General features: G+C 36.7%; 1 protein-coding gene and 2 long non-coding RNA genes across 26 annotated transcripts in view; 2 read left to right on the top strand and 1 right to left on the bottom strand.

Moving 5' to 3' along the window:
• Positions 1–27,685, top strand: part of dbn1 (drebrin 1) — a 175,742-nt gene that overhangs the window by 54,627 nt on the left and 93,430 nt on the right. The window lies entirely within an intron of this gene.
• The window catches only part of LOC147832006 (uncharacterized), an 80,195-nt gene that overhangs the window by 2,156 nt on the left and 50,354 nt on the right, over positions 1–27,685 (bottom strand). The window lies entirely within an intron of this gene.
• On the top strand, positions 345–11,576 carry LOC147838939 (uncharacterized). The gene is made up of 3 exons (XR_015520610.1): positions 345–1,114; positions 3,605–4,914; positions 8,142–11,576. It is a non-coding gene; the product is annotated as an uncharacterized LOC147838939 (long non-coding RNA).

Raw genomic sequence — 27,685 nt, 5'->3', positions numbered from 1 at the left:
CCTCTGGTGGATTTACAAGTGAACAGAACATGACACTCGCCAGAAATGTAAGATCTCAAAAAGCATACACAGCGGCCTCTGGTGGATTTGCGAAAACAAAAATTGCAACAAAAAAGTTGCTCTTGGGACGTATTTATCGCTCTTCAGAAATGTATATAGCGGTACGTTTTCAGAATGAGCTTGGGTTGAATATTACGCACTGTCATCTTGGAAAATACAAAGGAAATAAGTTTTTAGAAATTAGTTATTAAAACTATTATGTTTAGAAAGGTGTAGAGAAAATGTATTAAACTAAATATTTTATATTTATTAATATTTATTTATTTTTTTAAATATTTATTTATTATTTATTTATTTTAAAGCAATTCAAATCTTTGGAGGAGCTAATAATTTTACCTTCGATTGTGTTCATTTATACATAGAATACAAAGAATTTGATCCAATATTACAGTTACAATATTATAGTAGCAATAATGTGTGTCTTTCCTAAACCAAGAGCATGTGCAATACACCTTTTTTTATTAAATCGTCTATTTACCAATTTCCCCCCCTTAACCTTTCATGCTTAAATGTCAACCAGTCCTGATAAAGTCAAGTTTTCAGTATAAAGCCGTTTGCACTTGATATGTTCCCGTTTTACTCTCTTTGCATGGTCTGCGGGACTGCACAATAAATGGACACACTGGCATTTGGAATCCAGCACAGAAGTTCAGTGGTCATGCTTTCACATGCACTTCTTGGCTAAATGTCACTCTGCAAGAGCTTGTCTTGGAGCTCTCGCTGCCCATATGGAGCCGAGCTTGTTCTGGAGGCTTTCACGCCTTCCTCCTGGGGCTTTTTACAGTCACCTCCAAGAGGAGAAGAACACAGCGTTTCTGCGAGCTGCAGACCCCCTCCTGATGCATCAACTGCACAAGACAACCATATTCTGAACACATTATAAATATGTTGTCCTTGTGTGGTTTTCAGTGCTATTCATTGAAGAGCTGTGTCTTTATTACAGTGCATTTACACATTGAAGTACTTTAATAGGTATGATTACTTAGAACAAGCAGTAGTATGTTATAAACAAGAAATAAATACTGGTATTAATGCCTATTTAATAGGTACAAATGTATAATTAATATGCATAGTGTCTAATGATTAAGTTTTATTGTTATTACATTAATACATTACTGAAAAGATTAATAATATACCAAATAAGTGCCAGTAATTAATCAATAAATACTGATCTTTAATGAATAAGTACTAGTATCTAGTTAATAAGTACTAGTAGCTAAAAAAAGCACTAAAAAGTGAAACAAAAAACAAGCACTTAAGTCTAATGCATACATATTAGAAATATCTGGGCAATATGCTAGTATTTACACTCTAAAATGCTGGGTTATTTCAACCTAAATTTGGGTAAAATGTAGGGATGTAACGGTATCAGAATTTCATGGCACGATAATACCTCGGTATGAATGGCACGGTACGGTATTTATTGAATAATTTCTAGGAAAAACAAGACTAATGAAAAGACTCGAAAAAAGTGCCAAAAGTGTTTATTTACCCTAGCACTGAACATATCAATGACATACAAATTAGCCATCTAACTGTGAGTTTTGAAATAGGAACTTAAATTTTTCAATTTTAATAACAAAAAACTATTAAATCATATAAAAAAATAAAGTTTCAATTTAGTATTGTTGAAAACTCTTCACATTCAACATTTAATCACTCACTCACTTAGATAGAGATGGGTTTTTTAAGGAAAATTATCATATAATTATAATCTGGTAAAAGCTGGGATCTCTGGCCATGTCCCCTGCAACAGAAAAAAAAAAACCTCTCATTTGGGACTGAGGTTTCTGGGACAGAGAGATATGATTTAGCCAAGGTTGACAGCAGTGGGTAAGGTTGTGCATTGTCTTTCCACCACTTGAGAGGACAAGCCATGAGTGAGATAGAGGTTTCTTTGCGGTACAAGTCAATGTCTGCATCAATCTAACAAGTGTGTTGTGTTCTGCAGTCCCCATGACTGTTTTTAGTCGTATTCTCTGACTTATATTTCACCACAGTCTGGCAGTGCCTGCATACTGGTTTTGTCTTTGTCTGTCACCTTTTCTCCTTTTTCGTATCTTTTTAGAAAGAAACCGAAATGCTTCCACACATCCGATTTAAAACCCGCTTTAGGTTCGATCATTTCCAGCTCTTTTTCTTCCACGCTACTAGCAACACACTCCATTTCCGCATTACTGGATCTGTAGTGACAACAGACCGCAAAGGATGATGGCCACGCCTAGGCTGATGGGAATTGTAGTTCCCGCTACCTCCCATTCGCTTCATTCGCCTAAGCAAACTTTTCTCAGAAATATAGTTTTATTGAGTCATGCGCCTACGGTAATACTGAACAAAAATTACTATTGCGGTATGACGGTATTTACAATATTGTTACATCCCTAGTAAAATGTGAACAAAACATATCGGAGAGTATTTTTGCTACTAGCATGACAATATATACTAGTACAGTTTGTAGATTAATTGTTAAATGAACTTTACACTTATTTTTGAAAATAGGCTTATTTTACAACTCCCCTAAAGTTAAGCAGCTGAGTCTTACCATTTTTTTTACCATGTCTGGCAGGAGTATTTTTAGTTTAGCTTAACATAAAACATTGAATCAGGTTAGACCAGTCGCCAAAAAAAAAAAAAAAAAAATCAGTATCTTCAGCAGAAAAGATATCCAAAGATGCCATTTTAAATTAGTTTAAAAACTTAGGTTGCAAGTTGTGTCGTTACAAACATAGTTTGTTAATTTGGCGTTTCCCGAATCCGTCTTTCCAACGAACATTTGCAAACTGCTTCACAAACTTCTATGCTTGCATCTACACCTCTGGAGCTGTTTGAAACAGTTCCTAGCTGTGTTTTATTCCCACTTATCCCTCTATGCTCTATTCATTTAGAACATTCTAACATTTAAACTTGGAATTATTTTTTTTTAAAAGCGTTAAATTCATCTCTTTTAGGTATAATTTGCTTTCAACACATTTTTACAGTTCAGTTTTGCGATCTTTATGTTTTCGAATGCACTCCCTTCGCAGTGCACTTTAAAAACATTAATGCCATTTTGAACACAGCCGTGGCTCATGACGAATGCTATAGGTGACCTATTATTTAAAAGCAGAATTTAGGAAGTCTCCAAAGCATGTGAAAACAAAACATAGCATACGGCAATGCTTTTGATTTAAAGTAGGTTATTTATTAAATATATGTGCTGTATGTGACATGGTCCTGTTGGTTTGAACATTTCAACAGTGGTTTGCACGTGTCAAATTGTAAAAGTGGACTTTTCAGTAAAATAAAATAAACAATATCTTACTTAATAATAATAACAATAATAATAATAATAATAATAATAATAATAATAATAATAATAATAATAATCATCATAATAATAATCATCATCATTAATATTATTAAAGTAGAATTTTTTCATTTCCTCATAAATATTAAATGTCATTTTTTTATAAATCGCCTCATTATTTACTTATTTATTTATTTATATGATTTGTATATGATATCAAAATATGTGTTAGCTTTTGTAAGTAATTTGATGTTTTAGAATAGACTAATAATGTAATGTTTGCAATAAATATTTGTAATGAAAACAAAGACCCTATAAGTGCTATTTACACATATTTCAATTGATATGGAAAGCGAGTTCATGTTTTTACCAAATCTAATATTGGTAAAACAATATCATTTGCACAAAGAAATGATGGGGTTCTTCTCTAAAGAAGTTGTTACTTCACCCCGTTTAGAGCATCAATATGGGCATTTTACGTTAACGTGGTTCAAATGATGGATCTGCGACGGAGAAACTATGGGTTTTGGAAAACACTCATCACTACATCGTTCTTTTCTCAAACGATGCATCGAACTATGATAGTTCAGCCACAAGTTGCATCGTTATTAGGGAAACACACCCCAGTGCGTTACTTTATATAGCTTGGCCTACATAAATCCGTCATCCCTGCAGCAGTGTTTGTATATGGACAGGTGAGTTTTTTTTCACCTGCGTGACAGTTTCTCTTTGGCAACAGTGATGTGCAGGTCCTCTGCCCTCCCACTGAAGCCTCTAATTGCATGTGCATAAAAGCAGGTGGCACAGATCTACACTTCAATAAGGCAAATGTCAGAGAAGCTTGACTTCACCCACTAAATGACAACGCGGACGACAACTGGAACCTGTACTCCACGTGGGCGTAAAGCCTCCAGTTGTCCAGGTGCGAAAAAGCTGTCATGAACATTACAGTGGCCTCCATCATCTGCAGATGTGCCGCTATATTTGGTGCGAGTGCTGTTGAATTATGCTGCTTTTTTATGCCATAGAGCTAAGTGGATCCTTTCAGAGCATGTTCGTGAAATATGCTTTTTGAGGATTTGGCCCAATATTAACATCTATATTTGGTTCAGCTGGTGTTAAAGAGATGCTCAACCCCTAAAAATGAAAAAAAAAAAAATCTGCTTGTATGATCTCATCTTGTACCAAATGAATATGACTTTCTGTCTTTCTCAGAAAACATGTTTTAGAAAATATTTAGAGAAGTATGAGAGTTTTTAGAGATTCGGTTTTTAAATTACATGTTTCTGGGTGTTTATGGAATGAGACCCTCAAAGTTGCTGCTTCAAAAACCTTTCAAAATGAATGTAAATAGCCAGCAAGCACCTAAACTACACCAAATTGACATTGACATAAAAAAAACGTCAAAAATGTGAATAGATTTGATGTCGAAACCTTGACGTCTATTTGACATCCACACAATGATTCCCTTTTGACCATCAAAATAACGACACAAATATTACTATAAGAAACTTGTTATTCACCTGAAAGCTCCAAATTTACACTGAGTTTGTATCCTTAAAATGTATGTAAACTACCTTGACGTCAAAACAACACCGAATTAACAAAAAAAAAACACTTCAAAAATCAACCACATGATAGTTATTGGACATTGATGCCAATGTTAGATGTCAACTTCATGTCATTTTGACATCATGATACCCAATTTACATCAAATCGATTCAAATTTTTGACGTGTATTTCATGTCTTTTTGACATTCAGATTCTAATCTGAATAAAACAGTCACATGTACCATAGCAATTTGAATGAGTGAGCCAAATTCAATTCAAATTTAATTTGGATTGGGGTGGTTTAAAACTTGTCGGGTGTGCTTCCCAAACAACAATGAATGTAACTTGCCACTGAACTGTAATAGTACCATGCATTGTTGAATAAACTAACTAGCTAATCATGACTGTACCAGATGCAAGAGGCGTAATTTGAAAATCAAATCAAATCACTTTTATTGTCACATCATCAGCAGCATGTGTGCTATGATGAGTGAAAAAGCTTAGGTGCTGGCTCCAGACATTTAAACGTACTACTCGGCCGTTAGAAAAGTACGTTCTATACAGTATGAATGTGAAAAGTATTAATGGAATTCGGACGTACTACATCCGCCATTTTGTCATGGTCACGTGACCTACCTGCGTCTGTTGCGTCGCCTCACTTCCATTCATGAATTCTCTCATGGGGAATTATGGGATAGAGCAGCGTACATGGGATGCGCACTTCAGAATCTCGCCAGAAGTAGTAAGTCATCCGGGTACTTCTCGCCTACTGATTTTCGAGTTCTATGAATTCGGACATACTACTCGGTTCGCATAATGATTTTAGCATACTATATAGTATGGAAGTATGCGGTTTCGGACGCAGCCCATATATTTTTTTAAAAATCCAGAAAATAATTTTTTCCACGGTTTTAGTTTTTTCAACATTCTCATCCTCTAATTTCTAAATTTTTTTTGGCTTTTGTTTTTTTGTCTTGCCTGCTTTCTGGAAACATTCTTTGCTGTTTTCAAACCCCATCGTTGCAGTCATCTCTCTGCATCACTAGACCACCAATGTACGCAGTGAGCTACTTGACAAACTGTTAACACTGGGAATGCCGTGAACACGAGGTAATCAGTCAGCTGGTAGCGCAAAAAGAAATGGCGTCATACCACCCCGTAGTGTTCATTTAAAAGATGAAATGCAGTGATATGTATATCTGTCTACATAATTCGCAATCTCCAGAAATGTATATAGGGCTATGTTTTCAGAATGAGCCTATGTTGGATAAAGTACATCCTGGCAGTTTTTATTGCAGAATAAAACCCGACAGGCTTATCAGCAGCCTAACATGAAGCAAGACTTTTATTAGAACAGTGGTTTACATTTTGTGCTTACTTTGTTTACTTTAGTTCATCGAATGTTTACTTTAGTTCATCGCGTCATCAGATGGAAATCAACTCGCTTTGGCGCAGACACACAAGCCAAATAAAGAGGCGCGCGGCGCAATTGGAAAGCAGATACACACTAGAGAATCGCTTTTGCAGACAAGTGTTGTTGTGTTGGCATTTCAGTCACTGCATTTGTAGTTGTGTAATGTAATTCAAAATATAAAGTTATTTGTTTTGTAAAGCAGCAAGGCTTTTGATTAATTTGTTACCTAAAATTTAGCCTTATTAATCTGGATGTGATTCAAATATCGCGGGACACAGAACATAGACTCAAGCATCTTTGCCTTGCTTGAAGCTTGGAGCTGGAATATAGCCTAATTAAAGTTAGTCTCATTGTGCGTTTAACACAAACTCCACGGTCCACTAAAGATGAGAATTAAAAATCACCAAAATTCCGCACCTATGAATGGATAAATCACGTATAAATATGTTCAAGATGTGTATTTATGCATATGATTACACACTTTTCTTACACATGTACTGTAAAGGACGCAAAGTAAGCTGATCTAATTTCTAATTTAAATATGTAATTCCAAGTCATCATCAAGTTAATGTTTAGATTTTAAAGATATACAAGTAGGTCATGTGTACATGCAACATATTTCAAAATTGATCAAAAACAGTTTATATATCAATATGATGACATATAGCCTATATTTATGAGGTCTAAGCAATATTTTCAGGTTTTTAAGAGTAGGTTACTATTTGTAAATACTTTACATTTAAGTACAGCAGTTTTCTTTTTACTTTTAAAGAACAGTAGCCTACCATTTTAATTAACTTTTAAAAGCACATTTTAAATGTTGACCTTTTATATATTTTTTACCTTTAAGTACAGTGTTAATGTTCAAACTATTTATAATGTTTAAAGAGGCTGACAATAATAAATATTCTCAATAATAGGAATTAATCTCTTTATGGTCATCATGGTGGTACTTGGAGAGAATTTTTTTTTCTGAGGTGGTACTTCATAAGAAAAGTTTGAGAAATATTGCTCTAGAAGAAATATATGTAATGGTTGTAAACTTTAGAGTATTTACGGTAATGGTGCAGGCTAGGCGAAATATGGTAAAATCTGGTCATACTCTGCTTTTATGAATGGAGCAGCAGAGGAAGGGTGGCGTGCACGCCAGGCAGACAACGCCGATCAGACAATGTTGATAAATAGGAAAAACTGTGAAAAATGGTATTGCTCTGTTAAACATTCATTCATTCAGTCATTTTTTTGTTGGCTTAGTCCCTTTATTAATCTGGGGTCACCACAGCGTAATGAGCCGCCAACTTATCCAGCAAGTTTTTACGCAGCGGATGCCCTTCCAGCTGCAACCCATCTCTGGGAAACATCCACACACACACTCATACACTACGGACAATTTAGCTTACCCAATTCACCTGTACCGCATGTCTTTGGACTGTGGGGGAAACCTGAGCATCTGGAGGAAACCCACGCGAAGGCAGGGAGAACATGCAAACTCCACACAGGAAAGCCAACTGAGCCGAGGTTCAAACTAGCGACCTTCTTTCTGTGAGGCGACAGCACTACCTACTGCGCCACTGCCTTGCTCTTCTGTTAAACCTCTTTTCAGAATTAAAATTTCACATCAGGGCTAATAATTTTACCTTCAACTGGAAATGAAGAGAGAATATCTTGTATGACAGAAAATTCAACACTTTCAGAGCGTTAGCATTTCATTTTTGAGAAACAACTGTAAACACTTAATAAACAATAACAATAAACAAAATGTTATCATGCATTGGTGTGGATCTTATAGTTATTGTCATAATCACTATTATAATTGTCTTCACATGGAAGGATCTAATATCTCTCATTTAGATGTCTATCATCTATTAATATCTATCTGGGAGAAACCAGCAAACTGTTGCCTGAAGGAAAAACAAATGGTTAATAATATGACTGGCCCGATTGTTTGCGGCTTGTACAGTGCTGACCTTGCAAGACAGATCCCATATTCTTCTGCTTGAGATGAATAACGCTCATATTATTCACACCGAGCACTTCAGCTCAAGTAGCCTAACAGTCTCCCCAAAGACCAGCCGCACTTTTTAATGGCTGCCTGAAAAGATTCGAAAGTCCTAATCAGAAATAACCATTAGCAAGATGTGCCCTTGTCTCTTGTGACTCAAGAAATGAGTGCTAATCAGCTGTTAGCATTGGTATTGAAGCATAAAATGGTTGACTATGAATGCGAATATGACCTCAGCTGCCACAAAACCGAACAGCCTGCCTGTGCAGTGACATCATGGCCACATGACACAGACCAGGGCGGATGAAATGTGGGATCGAGCATGAAGTAAGAGCATTTCACTTGGGAATCATTCGAGCTAATCTTCCAAGGAACATTACTGCTTATTAGGGGGGAAATATCCAGCCCCTCTTGTAAAATATCATTTCAAATGTGCTCTGCTTACACTTGCCTAATTATATTTTGCTGCTTGTTCAAAGTACTTATTTTAAATGAGCTGAAAAATGACAAATCTTGCAATTTCTTTGGTACAACTTAATTGCTTTATGTTTAATCCACTTAAATTTGTAAAAGCAATTGAGTTAACTTAATTTATTTGTCTTTGGACAAAATGTGCTATTGTGGTGTGCATTTTTTCAGTGTATTGTTAACAGTTGTTTTGCTGTTGCTGATAGAGTATATATGCGTAGCTATTGTTTCTTACCATACTAATAAACTTCCAGTTAGTGGTTAATGTGACTTTTTTCCATTTTATACGGTTCCGTTTACAGCATCGATGTTGTAATGTAATTAAAATACAATCACTTAAACAGACTTTGGCATTTATTTAGTTGCTCAAGCGTAAAACAAGACGAAAAGCTGTTTACTTGCACACAGCCGACAGAATCTGCAGGTTAACGCATTTAATGCAGTGCTTCTTGTACAATCTATAATCCATTTTATATCATATATCATTCAGCCAGTGGAGATTGCTGATTTTTAAAGAAAACAGACTTAAACGCAACGATTTTGCAATGGCATACAGTTCCCCGGAAGCGCTTAACCCAGGTTAATGACAAATTAAAAGTCTTTCTGCATATTTTGGCATATACCCTATTGGTCCAAAACATTAGTCTTTTATAAATAGTACACTTGTGTAAAAGAAAGGTGGTTAATATTACTGAATGTGCACTTTGACTGTACTTGGAATCGTAAAAGTTTTTTAAAATACATATACTTGCAGATTAAAATATTGCTCATTAAATACAAAGCTACTTAACCCACATTTTTTACTTAACCGACTTATGTACAAAAGAGGGTAACCATTTATTTTAAGGTGCCCTTAATGCACATGTTCGATTCACTTACTAATTACGATTAATTATGGATAATTATATGCAACTAACCCTAATCCACAGTCTAACCCTAACCATATAGTAACTACATTCAGTTAATTAATATTAATTAGTTGTTTTAAATGAATTGTTACAAAAAAAACTGTTTAAAATAAAGCATTACCCAAATGTTTTACTTAAAATTAGTTCTATTTTAAAGTAAATTACGAAATAACTTTGTACATATTTTATCTAACATTATTTATGTAGCATGCATTATTCAGGTTGCACTGGGGGAGTTTGCTGCCGTGTGTGACGCAGCTGGGATGAAATAGCACCTCTAAGTCCAAGGCCATGGTGCTCTACCAGATAAAAGTGGTTTGCTATCTCCAGGTTGGAGGAAAGTCCTTACCCCAGGTGGAGGAGTTCAAGTATCTTGTGGTTTTGTTCACAAGTGAAGGAAGGATGGAACGTGAGATTGACAGGCGGAGTGGTGCAGTGGCAGAATTATTGTGGTTGATGTACCGGTCCATTGTGGTAAAGAAGGAGCTGAGCCCAAAGGCAAAGCTCTCGATTTACTAGTCAATCTATGTTCCTGCTCTCACCTATGGTTATGAGCTTTAGGTCATGACCGAAAGGACGAGATCTCAGATACAAGTGGCTGAAATAAGTTTTCCGTCGCAGGGTGGCAGGGCACACCCTTATGGATAGGGTGTGGAGCTCTTATCACCCAGGAAGAGCTCGGAGTAGAGCTACTGCTCCTCCACATCGAGAAAAGTCTGCTGAGGTGGCTCGGGCATTTGTTTCGGATGCCTCCTGGATGCCTACCTAGGGAGGTGTTCCAGGCATGTCCCACTGGAAGGAGGCCTTGGGGGAGACACAGGACATGCTGGAGGGACTATGTCTCTTGGCTGGCCTGGGAACGCCTCGGGAATCTCCACGGAAGAGCTGAGGGAAGTGTCTGGGGAGAGGGAAGTCTGGGGTTCTCTCCTAAGACTGCTGCCCGAACCCCCACCACCCCCCAACCCCCTGACCTAGCCCAGGAAAAGCGGTTGAAAATGAATGAATGAATTCTTTATGTATTTAACGTATTTATAATTCATTGTTTAATGCAGTTTCTATTGACACTTGTTTTTATATATTTTACGTCACGCTTTATATGTTTATATACTACATGGTCTCAATATAATCTGCAATAAAGAATGTTTTATAAATACATTAAACACATAAAAAGATGTTCTAAGACACACTTTAGGTTAATTGCATTTAATATACATTTTATTTATTAGACCTTTTAATTCTATTCCAAACTAAATGCAATTAAGTGTCTGAAAACATTACATTTGTTTTATACAAAAATTGATGTATATACGTTGTTTTAAGTATGCTGAAGGGTACTTTGTAAAAGGTCATTGAAAAGCCATGCTGATAAGCCTAAAAATAAAGCATTTGCTCTTGTAAAGCAATATGTTTTTGCGTCACTGAGGCAAAGACGTAGTGTCACTACATGTAATGGGATAAAACAAGCGAAGACTTCTTGGAAACTGGAACATTTATTTTGTAGCCTTGCGCAGAAGGACACGTTTGAGTGTCTTGCAACCTGATTATCTAATGGGAATTGAACAATAATTTCATATGAAACCTTGCCTCGCCATGGTGAAGTGAAGCCAAAACAAATGTGAGGCCTCAGATTAGTTCAGCGGCGGTCTTCTTGGCAACAGCCTGAAGACAAGCATGTCAGCTTGGTTTTGTTTGCCGATTCTGTCCCCAAACCTTGTTTACAGCTGACTATCTGCTTCTGGTAATGTCCTGCACTTTTTCAGCGGTCAGCTTTAGTTCTAACACTGAAAAGAAGAACAGTCGTGTTGACTTCAGAACTGCAGGACGCCAAGAGAACAAACATATGAGCACAACACAGTAAATAAAAAGTACCACAGTAAATAAAATCTGAAAAAATTGAAATTGCTGCCTCATTAAAATGAGGAATGTGCTATGAGGGAAAAATAAAAGCCTCTCATTTTTGAGAAATGTAAAATTTGTTGTTTGGAGAAGGTTTCGTTGTGCATTTAAGAGTCTACAAGACGGCACTGTCAACATTTTTGTAAATCTGACATGGATTACTTAGGCCCAATCACAATTCTATTTTTTTACCCCTACCCCTTCCCCTTGGCCCTTCATATCAAGTGTAAAGGGGAAGGCCTTAAAAATGTATCCCTGATGCTGTGTTCACACCAGACGCGGAACGCGCAGATAAATGGCGCTATTCGCACGTAAATTGCCGCGTGAACATTTCAGTTTACTCAGTTTACAGCTTCATTCGCGCGTCAAATCCGCTTCATTTGCGTGTCAAATTCACTTCAAAACAGACACGGATTCGAATGATGGGCAGGGCTTCTGTCTGCCCGGTGACTCTAGCTTCATAGCTAAATGGCTAACATGGATTTTATTAAGAAAATAACAGTGTTTATGTGCGTTATTAAGGCTGAAAAACAGCGTCGATACGTTTAGGGTCCTGTCTGAGTCCACTACATCCTTTCAGTGGTGCATCCAGCTTTGTGAGCTCATTAACTCCTCCAGAAACTGAACCTGGATGACGGACACTTTCAGCGGTGCTTCTGACTGAGCCAAGCCCAGTTTGATGACTTGTTGTTGGTGTCGCCTGGAGGATTTCCCCCGGGACACCATCAACAGGTTCTACGTCACAATCACGCCCCCACAAGAGCAAGCTTCTGATTGGTTAACATGGCGCGAATGTCTGCTGAAGTTCAGATTTTCGAACTCAAAAGATTCGCGCGAAACGCTCGTTAAACGCGTCAAATGCGCAAAATGCTCAATTTGCCCTGTGCAATTCGCGCTATTCGCACCGCGCCATTTGCGTCATTCGCGCTGCGCCATTCGCGGGTATTGCGCCGCAGGATGTCTATTCGCGCGTTTGCATTGACTTAACATGTAAATCACTCACGCTTGACGCACGTTCCGTGTGAGCGCAGCATAAGAATTGGGACACCACTACAACACCCGCACACGTCATCATATGTCATCATGAGCTCATGCTTCATATGAGATCAGACAATCGCTACTGCTGTAGTTATTCCAGTTGTATTATTTTTTGGTATTTATCTTCAGTAAATCACTGAAGACATATATTATGTTATCATAACGATCTAATGTAGCAATAAGGTCCTAACTATACTGTGCATTTACACTCCAGCGTTATCAATGTAAACATAAGAAAACAACACTAACATTATTGCAGACAATGTAAAAAGGTCATTCTCAGCCACTAGACTTTTCTGACAGGGTATTTGAGTGTCAGTATGTTTTGAAAAGCATGACAATAAAGCACGAACACTGTTATGAATGTATTAAAACGTGCTTGTTTGTTGTAAAAATGACAAAAAATACTAATTTGTGGATCCCCTGACTTCCGGGTGCAGCTATGCTGCCGTTGTGGCTGGTGTATTCTGGTGTCGAGTGTGGCTCTAAAAAATCTCCATTCGAAGGGGTATCTACCCCTTCTCCTTAGCCCTACGCCTTCAAGCTAAAGAGAATTGGGACACCTCTACTCCCTCATGTGAATGCACTAAACAAGGGCTAGGGGTAAGGGGAAGGGCTAAAGCCTGGTTTATACACTTCTGCGTCAAGTCATCGGCGTGACCCATGGCGCATGCAACACACGTAGCTGTGCATTCATACTTCTGCGCGCTCTGTCTGTTGCTCTGCAATAACACTTCCGAAATGCTAGGGGGCAGGGAAGTGTTTATGTTCCTCTGTGTTGAGTTTCTTCGCTGGTGTTTGTTTTTTCCGAATGTTTTCTTAATGTACAAGTGCTTCAAACTCGCTCATTTTGAGACAGGAACCAGCGGATGTGTAACAACTTTAACCATAAGGTAAACACAAAGCCAAACTTTCCATCTGGAGCTCCTTCACGGGACTAGACACTTGTAAATAATCGCTCCATTGGGTTCGCGCGGCTCTAGGTCCTGCCCACACTCGTCAGTGCTACCAAGCCGACCAATCACAGAGCTTGCGCTATGCGTCAATGCGACGTATTACATGTTTTGAGAGGTTCACGTGGATAAAAAGAGGCAGTTGTACTAAATACTATTAGCTGCATTTGAAACAACTGTAATACAGGTTTATTTAATTGAAATAAAGTTTCTGTTTGCACTTTAAATCTGCCATTTTGAAGTGTAAGTACACTAATATTCTTTTTCCAAATTATTCAAATGTTATATAACCTCATTTATGCGATCTCGTTGAGAATGACATTTACTTCAGCATTAATCAGCGGTGGCTGGGGATAAACACGCAGCTGCACCATAAGCATAGAATTAACTTGCACTTTAATCACTTTCTTTGTGTTTTTCCTTCCACATGGCTGGAGCACAACTTGTTTAAATGAATTGTGGCGACGCTCTTTTATTTAGACGAACAGCCTCATTTAAATGACAATGCGAGTTTGTCAGCTGTGATTGGATGAGGCGGAAGTTACGCCTAAATTATCTTGGACTTAAAATTAGACTCGGCATCAAGCGGTTGACATCTTTCTCTGAATTCTTGATGAGTTTAAATCAGATTAAAGTGCATTTTTTCTTTTAAATTCTTTGGTATGCTGTTTATATAGCTTTATATTCTTTTGCTGGACTGATCCACAATGCACCAAGAATAGATATTCATCTTTCTCTTTCAAAAAATCCACATAAGGCCCTTGAGTTGAATGATTTCAAGCATTTCTGTCTTTGTATTTCAAATCGATGCAATTTTTTTCTGCCGGTTCTACATTAATAGGCTCTTTGAAGAGGCGTGGGTTCCCTAATTATAGAAACTCTTGTAGAATGAAGTTTTTGTAGTCATCACTCATCCTTTAGCTGAATGAAACAGATGTAACTGTGTGCTTGTGTGTGTGTGTGTGCAGGCATGAAGAGCCTCGGCTGTTAAAAGGAGTAATATAACATACACTGTTTATATGTGCACAATGTGTGTAGTATTTCTGAATCTAGAGAGCTTGAGTAAGCATTAAGTGCTAGAGAGGGTATTTATGGCTGACAGAGTTTGAGTCAGAGCAGCGCTGATGCTGGATGGGATTTGACCTGATCTCCACGAGGACCCTGTGACCCCGTTTCTGCAGTAATGCATCTCTGTGTGCTGTTATTTATGCGCACACATGTATGAGCTCGAGTGGATATGTTTAAAGTTGACATTTTTCACATTTTACTTCTACATTGTGAGACATTTCAGGATTTTCAGGGAGGACAAAAGTCATTTTATAGGCAGAATGACCTTTTTTAATAATATACACTGATGAATCATGTACAGTCAAGAATATGTATTGAAAAAAGTAAATTGGGTTTTTTTGATTTATATTATTCAAATACAGACATTTCTTTATCATAAGCATTGAAATTATTTATTTAAAAAATCACAATTATTTTATTGTAATTTTTTTAAAAGAAAATAATTTTCAATAATATTGTTGTAAAATTGTTGTAGTGAATGTTGTTTAAATACACAATATAATCCTTAATACTTAAATTTTTGTACTTTAATGACAAAAAGTCAAGACAATTGATTTAACTTATTTCAATAAGTTAATCAGGTTTTAAGTATTTTTATTTTAATAATTTTTAGCTTAATATTTTAGTCTGATTGATGAAAGTTGCGATGACTCAAAGTTTGATTCAACTAAAAAATATAAGGCAGGAATATTTTTTTTACAGTGTAATTAAATTACAAATTTAAAATATAGGTAAATGCATATAGATTTAACACTAATGCTACTGATATTTCTTAAAAATTAACAGTAAATGTCATTTTACTATTGGTGTATTGAACTTTTTTTTTATTGAACAGGTACATTAAAATCAAGGCCACTTCTCCACTGAATATAGAAAAGAGATCAATTTATGGATTTTTAGCACTTATTGAATTCAATTGAACACGTTTTTACAAAAATAATTAATGGAATTTGTTTTTTATTTTGACACCAGAAAATCAAAATATGTGCTTCAGAATCCGTGAAAAGCTGAATTTATAACTGTACCATGAACTACGTACAGTAGCTGTAAACCAGTAGCAGTATATTCATTTAATGAAACTGCAGGCTGTGTCATATAACAATATTGATTATATTTCAATAATCGTGCAGAGTGTTTTTTCCTTTGTAATAGAAGAACTTTAGGTTCCTCTAAGAACTTTGAACTCTTCAAATTGAATAACGAACCATTTATAATTACTGTAGTATTCTGAAAAACTGTCACTAAACTATATAGATTCATTCATTCATTTTTCTTCAGCTTAGTCCTTGGTTTATAAGTGGAATGAACTGCCAACTCTTCCGGCATGTGTTTTACACAGTAGATACCCTTCCAGCCGCAACCCAGTACTGGGAAGCACCCATACACTCTCACATTTACACACACGCATACTACGGCCATTTTAGTTCATCTAATACACTTATAGTGCATGTCTTTGGACTGTGGGGGAAACGGGAGGACCCGGAGAAAACCCACGCAAACACGAGGAGAACATGCAAACTCCAAAAAGAAATTACAACTGGCCTAGCTAAGAATCAAACCAGCAACTTTCTTACTGGGAGGCCTCAGTGCTACCCACTGAGCCACTCTGCCGCCACTATAGATCCATTACAATATTATATGTACTACTATACAGAACCTTTTGTGATTCCATGGATGTTAAAGGTTCTTCATGGATAATGGAACTTATATGTGAAACTTTTTGTGAGCGTCTGCTCTGTTCTATATATGTGTATGTGTGTGTGTCATCATCAATATGACAGATGTCTCTCCACCCATTATTGCTTAAGAAACCCACGGAGTAACTGAGATTTGCTTTCATCCGTGCTCTGTTGTGAATAATCTTGTTTCCTCCCCCCTATCTGTGCAAACCCTGTGCCTCTCGACCTTCTAACTTGCTGCACCGAAAACTCAAAACTGGAAAACCTTGTGGAACCCATGTAATCACTGCAATTACAAATAATTATTCCTAAATGCTGCACTGAAGTGGTAATGACAGCAGATCGCTCAGCAGGTGGCTTGTATTTCCTCTGAGGCGGCCTGATTTATTGATACCCATCCACCTTTTTCCTATATGCCCCATAATGCTTTGCTTGAATTGTGGAAGTTTTTTTAAAAACTGCGTACAATGTGGTTAGATAATTTGTCCTACAGTTTATCCATTTAATATTAACATAAAACTTATAAGAACTAACAATTCACTTTCAGCAGACCATCAGTCGGCCCAAAAGCAGCAATATTATGGTTACTGTTATATATTAGGGGCGAGGCAGTGGCGCAGTAGGTAGTGCTGTCGCCTCACAGCAAGAAGGTCACTGGGTGGCTGGTTCGAACCTCGGCTCAGTTGGCGTTTCTGTGTGGAGTTTGCATGTTTTTCCTGCCTTCGCGTGGGTTTCCTCCGGGTGCTCCGGTTTCCCCCACAGTCCAAAGACATGTGATACAGGTGAATTGGGTAGGCTAAATTGTCCATGTATGAGTGTGGATGTTTCCCAGAGATGGGTTGCGGCTGGAAGGGCATCCACTGAGTAAAAACTTGCTGGATAAATTGGTGGTTCATTTCGCTGTGGCGACCTCGGATTAATAAATGGACTAAGCCGACAAGAAAATGAATGAATGAATGTTGAATATTACTGTACACTAGTATATAAAGTAATCTGTTTGAACTAAACACAGTGAACTCAAATGTCTCTAATGTCATTTTAAAACATGAAGCGCAACGAGGGTGGAATTACAGTACAGTAGCCTACCAATAGACACCTAAAGTGTTTCTTACATGTTTCTTGTAATTTAGGTTTTTATATCTACATGCATAAAAGACCTGCGAAACGGAAGTGCAACCTATAATATGAAGGCATAGTCACATGCAAAAAAAGGTAAAAGGATTTTTTTCTCTTGCAGCACATGGTCATTTCCTCATGCACTCCAGGTTCTCGCTGGAACCATGACTATATAAGGGTATTTTCTCAGCTTCTCAACCTCCTCCCAATGTTAATACACAGCCACATACTCACAACGCATTCCCAGACTGAAGAAATACTTTCGGGTATTCACCACCCCTCTAGTCTTACAGCACAATGGCAGAACCAGCCGAGGGAGTGATGTCACCAATCTCTGTCTGCAGGTCAAAGAGTGACATAACCCCCTCCACCCTCCTTCTTCATGGTTGCCTGGGACAAACATTTTTTTTTTCGTCAGTTTCATTCACTGCACTCTTTTCAGGCCTGGTAGAGTGGTTGTTCTGCCTCTTTCATGTATCTCGAATTCCTTCTTCACCGCACTTTCGAGCAGGCTGCTCTTGATTACAGGCCCTAGAGTTTCCAGTGATGTGCATATGATTCATATGCCTCATAGTCAGTCTCTAATGCCTAGTCAATTCTAGTTTATTTTTTCGGCATGCGCCTGAAACAGGAGCATAACATGTGAGGTATTTTAATCCAGGAAGAGCTGGAGAGTTTTCCCCGTAGATGTCTAGATATCCTGAGAAAACTTTGTCTTGGCTGACCACAGCGGCGAGAACCCCTGTAGAGGTGAAACTTTGACTGGATTTATCTGAGTTGCTATAATCACCTCGTCTACCAGACGCCATATGGATAGGTCTTCATTCATCATCCTTCCTGGAAAATTGTGCACTTTGCATATCAATGTTGAGGGTGTTTATTGTACTTTGTGTCGTAAAACTTGTGACTAACTTAGAAGAGCTGCTGATCTTTTGTTGGTCCTACGATTGATTGTATAGTATTCTCCATTTTTTTGGCACCAAGGTCAGAGATGAACATTCACACTGAAAAGGTGGCACAGAAGCTGAATCTGACAGGAAAAATATGTTATTTAATGCGGCTCAAAGGTGGCATTCATACTGTATATTTTACGTATTATATATTGTACTTTTTTTTCTTTCTTATTGTACTATCTACTTAACTACATTATATAAATATAGTGGAATGAAAAGTCAACATTTTGAATTGTTTTGCAAATACCACAGAAAAATGATTACATGAATTTGGCTAATCTGATTACAACCTGCTCATTTGTACAACCACAACAACATCAACATATGTTTGACTGCAGGGGCAATGTGATGGCAACAACTTTAGTTCCTTTTCACATTGATGATATTTTCAGAGCTCTGTATATTTTCTGAAATTATTGACGTATAAAGACTTGTTTTGCACCCTAAGTAACTTATTTCAGATTTTCACATGCAGACAGTGCCCTCTAGTGGATCTTTCATCTGAAACGTTTGCCATTCACCAATACTAATGATCTAGTCAGAGTGAGTTTTTAGATAACAAGACAATACAAATGATCCGGTCAGAAAGAGTGTGTATACCTAATTGAGTTTGAGTGCCCACAACTGATGTCTGAAAATGCTAAATTTAGGATTTGTTATTGTGATTAAAACTTGTAATTACTTCATTACTGTCAGTTGTAAGTAAACTAAATCTGCCATAATAGAACAAACTGATTAAGCCAACAGATCTATTCAAAAGTTCACACTTAGCTGATGATCGATTATAAATCTTTTTTGGCATGTTTGGGAGAGAGCCCTGAGCTCATAAGATCCTCAAGGCCGGGGCTTCTTCCCGTTTGTAAGGTGACAGGGGAGTTTGAGCTCAGGTAGATCTCGAGAACTCTCCTACTGTTGCAGCTAATGAACAGATAGTGATTGCTCTTAAGAGATAACTACTTACTAGAAGCACGTCTATGGTGCCGTTTTGTATTAGTCGATTAACTTAAGTTGCATGTTTTTGGACAGTGGGAGGAAACCGGGGAACCCAGTGAAAACCCACATGAGCACGGGGAAAACATGTAAACTTTACACAGAAATGATGGCTGGCTTGGTAAGGACTAGAACCAGTGACGTTCTTGCTTTGAGGCAACATTCATTCATTTTCTTGTCGGGTTAGTCCCTTTATTAATCCGGGGTCGCCACAGCGGAATGAACCGCCAACTTATCCAGCAAGTTTTTACGCAGCGGATGCCCTTCCAGCCGCAACCCATCTCTGTGAAACATCCACACACACATTCACACACACATTTATACACTACGGACAATTTAGCCTACCCAATTCACCTGTACCCCATGTCTTTGGACTGTGGGGGAAACCGGAGCACCCGGAGGAAACCCACACGAAGGCAGGGAGAACATGCAAACTCCACACAGAAACACCAACTGAGCCGAGGTTCGAACCAGCGACCCAGCAACCTTTTTGCTGTGAGGCAACAGCACTACCTACCGCGCCACTGGCTTTGAGGCAACATTTTATACAGAAAGTACATTATGTTGTGGGTTTCAGAAGCCTCTTGTCCACATCCATAAAAATGTGGCACATGCCATACAGATTACCTAAACCAGCAAACAACTGGCCTAAATCCTTCCCTAAACCCAACCATTGGTGTTTCTAAAAGCAAATGTTGGGTAAAAGTGCACTGCGTCCACATAGTATTACCTTGATTTTGCATTGCTTTTTTAACTCGTTTATATTATTAAGTGTTAAAAGTAACAACATTGTTGGTCAATTGTCCAATGAGACTGTGCTGAACATATCTGTAGTTCACACAATTAACAGTTAGCTCCAAAATGATGTTAGTCATCAAAACTGGCCTTTAAAAGCTGTTCATTGTCCACCTAGATAAAAGTGCTTTATTACAGTTTGGCAACATTTTCAGACTTCCGAGTGAAGGTCGCTAGCAAGTAGTCACATAATCTCTGTGAGAACTTCGTAGCTGGCACGCACAAAAAAGAACTTCAAGCACATGCTTAACTTTTTATGCTCATAATAATTGCAATTGTTAATCATTTGCTGGTAAATCTCTTGTTAATATTACAACTTCTCTTAACAAATGATTTGCTGATCTTATTTACTGGTATTTTTTTTTTATATTTTTTGCTGGTAATTTTGTGGGAGAGGTTGTAACATAGTACAACCTTTAGTAGAAGTAAATAATTTTAAATGTTACCTTCAGTTATTCAATTACTAAAGGGAAATCAAACATCTTGTAATGTTGCATGAACATTGCAGCGTTTGACGATCCACCAAAAACTTATCTAAAATCAATTTGTTTCTTGGCAATATGACAGGTTATGGGAATAAAATGGTTTTATGCCATTTCGCAATGACTACAATGTTTCAAATCAGTATTGAACTGGTCATTTGATTTACATAGTCACATTTTAAAATAAAGGTGAATTATTAAGCACATTAGGCACTCCTCACAGAGTTGCTGAGAGATGGTGTGTGACTAAGCATCGACCAGCGTGTCCAAAACAGGGCTAGCAAACCTGCAGCCCTCAGCACATTTTCCCGCTCACATCTTTCCTTCGCAACAAGGATCCTTATGTAATAATGTGCATAAAACCAAGCAGGTTTTGTGATCATCTTTCCTGAAGGAATATTTGTCATAGTCAGCATACGGCTTTTCCACCCATGAGGATTTTTGGCCAAATGTTTTTTCCATATGTGTGACAAATATGATCCAGTCTTATAAAGCACATTTGCTTTCGTTTGTCCAAGGCACATCTAGATCTGGAACCGTCATTAGCCGAGGAAAATGCTATTGTTATTACTGCGGCTTTCTTTTTTGTCACAGTCATAATTTCTGAGCATTACACAGCTGCTGGGTATTTCCACAACATTGGCGGATAAATCTCCAGAATATTCACAGTCTTCAGAGCAATGCCTTGAAGCAAATTATGGCAGCTCAGCCATTTTAGGTGCTCCTTGTGGAAACTGTGTTCCTCTGTGCATTTATGGGTATTTCTGGTTGCCATGACAACAGTGCAATATCTCTGCATATGTACTGTGTACAGGTAAAGTCACCTACTCTATATTTAAGACACTGCAAGTGAATGGGGTGAAAGTATTTACTTTCTCTGTAGATAGCTTCTTAGTTGCTTGATTACACTTAGAATCACACACACACACACACACACAGACACACTATAATTTTTAATACACAAAAATTTTATTACATTTTTAAAAATTGTATTCCAGGGCGATGCAGTGGCGCAGTAGGTAGTGCTGTCGCCTCACAGCAAGAAGGTCGCTGGGTCGATCCTCGGCTCAGTTGGCGTTTCTGTGTGGAGTTTGCATGTTCTCCCTGCGTTCGCGTGTGTTTCCTCCGTGTTCTCCGGTTTCCCCCACAGTTCAAAGACATGTGGTACAGGTGAATCGGGTAGGCTAAATTGTCCGTTTCCCAGAGATGGGTTGCGGCTGGAAGAGCATCCGCACCGTAAAAACGAGCTGGATAAGTTGCCGGTTCATTCCGCTGTGGCAACCCCGGATTAATAAAGGGACTAAGCCAACAAAAAAATAAATGAATTAATGAATTCAATTTGTGATCACATTTACTGTATGTACACATACTATACACTGTGCACTCTCAAAGACAGTGTTGATGACTGCAAATGAGCTGCAGTCTCTGATGGCATTGCGCTCGGCTGGACAGGCTGTGACAGGACAACTCAAGGCAGCAGCCTGCACTCACTCTGACAAATAGACATGGACATGCACATGCACACACACACACAAATGTCATTCTCAAATGAAAATGACCTACTTGTGTCGGCCACAAGAATGGGCTGCATTTCAGGCACATTTCTGAGGACATTCCAATCAATTGACAAAGCACTCGAAGAAGCTTTCCCATGTCATGCTTTTAAGCTGACACCGTTTTGTCTGCTCTCCTACTGTTTTGTCTGTCTTCAGTTAAATGAAGGGCACAACGGTTTATGTTTAACTTCATGAACACTTTGATGGCTTTTTTATGTTGAAAGGTTAATCAAAATGTAAGGGACTGGCACCCTGTTTATTAAATAATAACAAAAAACATTTTTGTAATCGAGTTTTAATCACTACAATAATTCACATTTCTTATTTACATGTGTATGTATTTATATTGTACAAAAATGTTAAAGCTACTCATGCATTACAGTGATTATACCGGTAAAATAATATAAATAGCCATATACAGTTGAAGTCAGAATTATTAGCCCCTTTTAATTTTTTTTTTTCTCTTTTAAATATTACAAAAATGATTTTTAACAGAGCAAGGAAATTTTCACAGTATGTCTGATAATATTTTTTCTTCTGGAGAAAGTCTTATTTGTTTTATTTCAGCTAGAATGAAAGCAATTGTTAATTTTTTAAAACCCATTTTTGGGACAAAATTATTAGCCCCTTTAAGCAATTTTTTTCCCCGACAATCTACAGAACAAACCATCGTTATACAAAAACTTGCCTAATTACCCTAACCTGCCTAGTTCACCTTATTAGCTTAGTTAAGCCTTTAAATGTCACTTTAAGCTGTATAGAAGTATCTTGAAAAATATCAAGTAAAATATTATTTACTGTCATCATGGCAAAGATAAAATAAATCAGTTATTAGACTTAAGTTTTTAAAACTATTATGCTAAGAAATGTGCTGAAACAATCTCCCCTCCATTACACAGAAATTGGGGAAAAAAATAAACAGGGGCGCTAATAATTCAGGGGGGCTAATAATTCTGACTTCAACTTTATATATATGTTATATATAATATATAAGATGTCAAAAAACATTACTGTAAAACTTTATAGCTGTGAAGACGTAAATTCATTCTTTAATAAATTATTTATTTTTAATTTCATTATTAATTTTAATTTTTATATATTATTTTGTATTACATTATAAGATTAACATCAATAATTGTATTTATTTTTATTATATTATATTATATTATATTATATTATATTATATTATATTATATTATATTATATTATATTATATTATATTATATTATATTATATTATATTATATTATTTATTCATTTTCTCTTCGGCTTAGTCCCTTTATTAATCTGGGGTCGCCACAACGGAATGAACTGCCAACTTATCTAGCATATGTTTTATGCAGCGGATGCCTGCTACACTACGCATACACTCTCATTCACAACTGACCCAGTCGAGGCTCAACCTGTGACCTTTTTGCTGTGAGTCAACAGTGCTACCCACTGCGTCACCGCATCGACATATTATATTATATTATATTATATTATATTATATTATATTATATTATATTATATTATATTATATTATATTATATTATATTATATTATTGTATTATATTATATTATATTATATTATATTATATTATATTAAATTATATTATTGTATTATATTATATTATATTATATTATTTTATATTATATTATTGTATTATATTATATTATATTATATTAAATTAAATTATATTATTGTATTATATTATATTATATTATATTAAATTATATTATTGTATTATATTATATTATATTATATTATATTAAATTAAATTATATTATTATATTATATTATATTATATTATATTATATTATATTATATTATATTAAATTATTATATTATATTATATTATATTATATTATATTATATTATATTATATTATATTATATTATATTATACTATATTATATTATATTATATTATATTATATTATATTATATTATATTATATTATACTATATTATATTATATTATATTATATTATATTATATTATATTATATTATATTATATATTGCTTCTTTTGCTCTCCTTAAAGTGCATGAAATGTTGTCGACTGTCCAGTTGCCACACTTAATGTCTTTACAGCATGGTTGTGTTATCTGGCCAACACAGAGTGTGTGTAGCTCTGTGTAGATCGACTCAGGCTGGATCATGAACACTCGCTCTGGCACAGAGACGCCCGTGGACCAGCATTGCCATGGTAACGGCAGGGATGCTGCTGGCTGTCCTAATGATGCTCTGCTGGGAGTGAAGAAGAGGGCAAGCTTCAGCTCGCCCCGAACTTAGAACAGTGTGAAGATCAGCTGATGATGTGCTCAAATTGGACTGAGGGCAGTTTTCATATATTCTTTGTTCCCAAAGCAGGGATTAAAAATGATGCAGTTTCCTCTTGGTTTGGTCTCCTTTTATAACAGACCGAAATTTCTCATGTGCAGGTCAGCCTCAATGGTCAGAGCTGTTGACTCGGGTCATTCTTCAGATGCGTAAACAGCAGTTCTGTGTGCTTATTGTGGCTTATCATTTTTTTTAAATAATTTTAAGCAAGAATCGAGGCTTCAGTTGTGGAATGTTGTTCTGAAATCTATTCTTCTGACCAAAATTCAATCAGACGTTTCACATCTTGCATTGATTAATTCTGGAAGACATTAGAAAAACAAACACTGCTATTTTTCACGCATTGTACAACATAACTCATCCTAGAGTGTGATAAAGCCTGGTTTGTTGTGTCAGATTATTTTCACACCTCCAGCGAACCAGTCTGATTGTATGTTTGAGACCTCTTAGCTGTTGATTGAGATCGCGATTAAGATTGTGTTCATCTATGCCCAAATGATCTAGCTATAAGGGTGGGAGTTGATTATATATATATAAATATAATGATTTCAAGGTGTTGAAAATAAAGAGTCTGGTATGCTATAAGTATTTCAAGTAATAGTTCATGAGTAATAAAGGAACAATTCACATTTTGAGGGGGAAATAGGCTCTTTTGACAAGTCCCTAAGAGTTGAGTTTTACCTTTTTTTATTTATTCAGCAGATCTTTGGGTCTGGTGGGAGCACTTTTAGCTTAGCTTAGCATAAATAGTTAAATTGGATTAGACCATTTGCAATTTGCCATCATTTTCTTATTTAAAGCTTGATTCTTCTGTAGTTACATTGTGTAATAAGACTGACTATTTCGGTACTTTATTTAAGTTACTATTTTCTTGGCCAACATGAAAACTATATTTTCATTCCTGTATAATACTAAGGGGACTGCTGTACCATAGTTGTAGCAGGCGCAATCATATTACGCATAATCTAACTGGTGGTGCAAGTGTAGGACTTGGTTCTGGGCACTGTTTTCAGTTGCTGTGTAATATCGTCGCGCCTGCTGCAGCTATGGTATAAAGTTCCTTGATTATTATTTATAAATGCACAGTCTGACCAATAAATATGTGATAACGTCCTTGAGTTGTTACAATTACGTTCACATTAGAAATATATTTTATAGATATTACACATAAATACACAGTTTGACCAATAAATAAGTGATTTGTTACAATAACCCACACAAACATTGGGAGAACATGCAAACTCCACACAGAAATGCCAACTGGCCCAGCTAGGACTCAAACCAGTGACCTTGCTGTGAGACGACTACTAGTGCTAACTAGTGCTAACTACTGAGGCAACATAATATTCAAACACAAAGCGTTACTTTTGCCTGTGCATTAAATGACTGCTTATACCATCCAGCATTGCTGCATCACTAAAAAATATGCTTAAACATTTAACATAAAACACAGCTGTGGATTTCCTTCACCGTCTCTCATCACTCATCACCTCTCCTCTCTCAGACAGTTTCTCTCAGACCGTCTTAAAATCCCCAAATCAATAATTCACGCTCAGCCTCCACAGCAAAAGTGTTGTTAGCCAGAAGTGAAAAGCTGCTGACTTATTCATGACAGGAAGCCCCTCCTATCACCCCGAAGAAAGAAAAAAGATGAGGAATGGCTGATGGGGGAGGCTGGAAAGCAGGGAAAATCAATAGCAGGATTTGAGATAGAGGTGAAGCCCTGCAGACATCTGCTACTACCCCGAGACAAACTGTACCAACTGACACACACACATACACACACACACACGGCTCATGACAAATTTAGATGAATGTAGACACACATCATACACAATTAAGAGGCAGTAATCTTCGGGTTCTTTCACACCTACTCATTGTTTTGACCTTTGCTCAGTAGTTAAGAGTCAATAATAAATCCTAGTTCTACAATCAATAAACTTATTCAGAGAACTGATTCCTCACTTTTGCCACAATTCTTTTTCGATTCCTTCTTGTCAGACCTTGCTAAAAATCAGGTAGCCCACACTGTACATCATTTACTGTATTGAATGTTTGGTGCATGTGTCTAAACGTTGGGACATACCAAGTCGGTGTTCGGCCATTAGGATTCGTCAGTCCATCGGTCAGTGTCAGTCCTGCTAAATTTGGTCCGCACATCACCTCTCATCTGCTTAACGTCAGAGCATGTAGAATTGCCATGAGAAATCTCTGACTGTTCTTACTCAGCAAGGAATTAGAGCATGAGTGTTGACGTAGTGAAGTGACATAGCAAATATACAATTCAAGTCAAGAAAAATCACAAAAAAGCCAGCTGTAATTTTGCTACATTTCACCAATATTTGCAAACGATATGCATTTTCAAATTATCAGGAATATTTGCAAGGAGAAACCAAAAGTTAGACATTGCGAGGCAACAACACAACTGGGTTTCATTGACACTAGTTATTTGATGTTGACTTGGTGTGTACTGACCTTAAAACCTTTAATGCTTCACACTGAGCTGTTTGATCTAAGAGTTTGTTCTGTTTGGCTGTTGTGTAAACATATTTTTCTGAATAAATCTAAAATATATTTCTAATGTGAACGTTATTACCTCCAGGTGCTCCGGTTTACCTCACAGTCCAAAGACATGCGGTATAGGTGAATTAAATGAACTAAATTTCCAGTCGCATAAGAATGTGTGAATGAGTGTGTATGGATGTTTCCCTGTACTGGGTTACATCTGAAAGGGCATCCGCTGTGTAAAAATATATGCTGGATTAGTTGGCGGTTCATTTCGCTGTAGCGACCTCTGAAATAGAGACTAAGCCGAAAATAAATAACTGAATGAATGAATGTTGTTTTAGGTTAATATTTTTGCATTTCCGTAACTACTTGTTTATTTTTATGTAGAAAACTTGTTTTATTTTCATTTGAGTTAACATTTTTGATAATTTACGTTGTATTATTGTGGTATTGTATTAAAGGTTTATAGGTTTTATTCTTGTTTTAGCAATTTTAGCTTGAAGGTCAACTAAATGTAATCGAGAACATTTTTTGTAGAGCTGTTAAATTATTAATTGCCATAACTAGCATTCGAACGTTTGTAATATTTACAGTACAGTACATAATATATGTATGTCTACTGTGTATATTAATTATTTATA

The sequence above is a fragment of the Danio rerio genome, chromosome 21, assembly GCF_052040795.2.
Source record: "Danio rerio strain M-AB ecotype USA chromosome 21, GRCz13ab, whole genome shotgun sequence".
In the NCBI taxonomy this organism is placed as follows: domain Eukaryota; kingdom Metazoa; phylum Chordata; class Actinopteri; order Cypriniformes; family Danionidae; genus Danio; species Danio rerio.
This window is presented reverse-complemented; position numbering and strand designations above follow the sequence as displayed.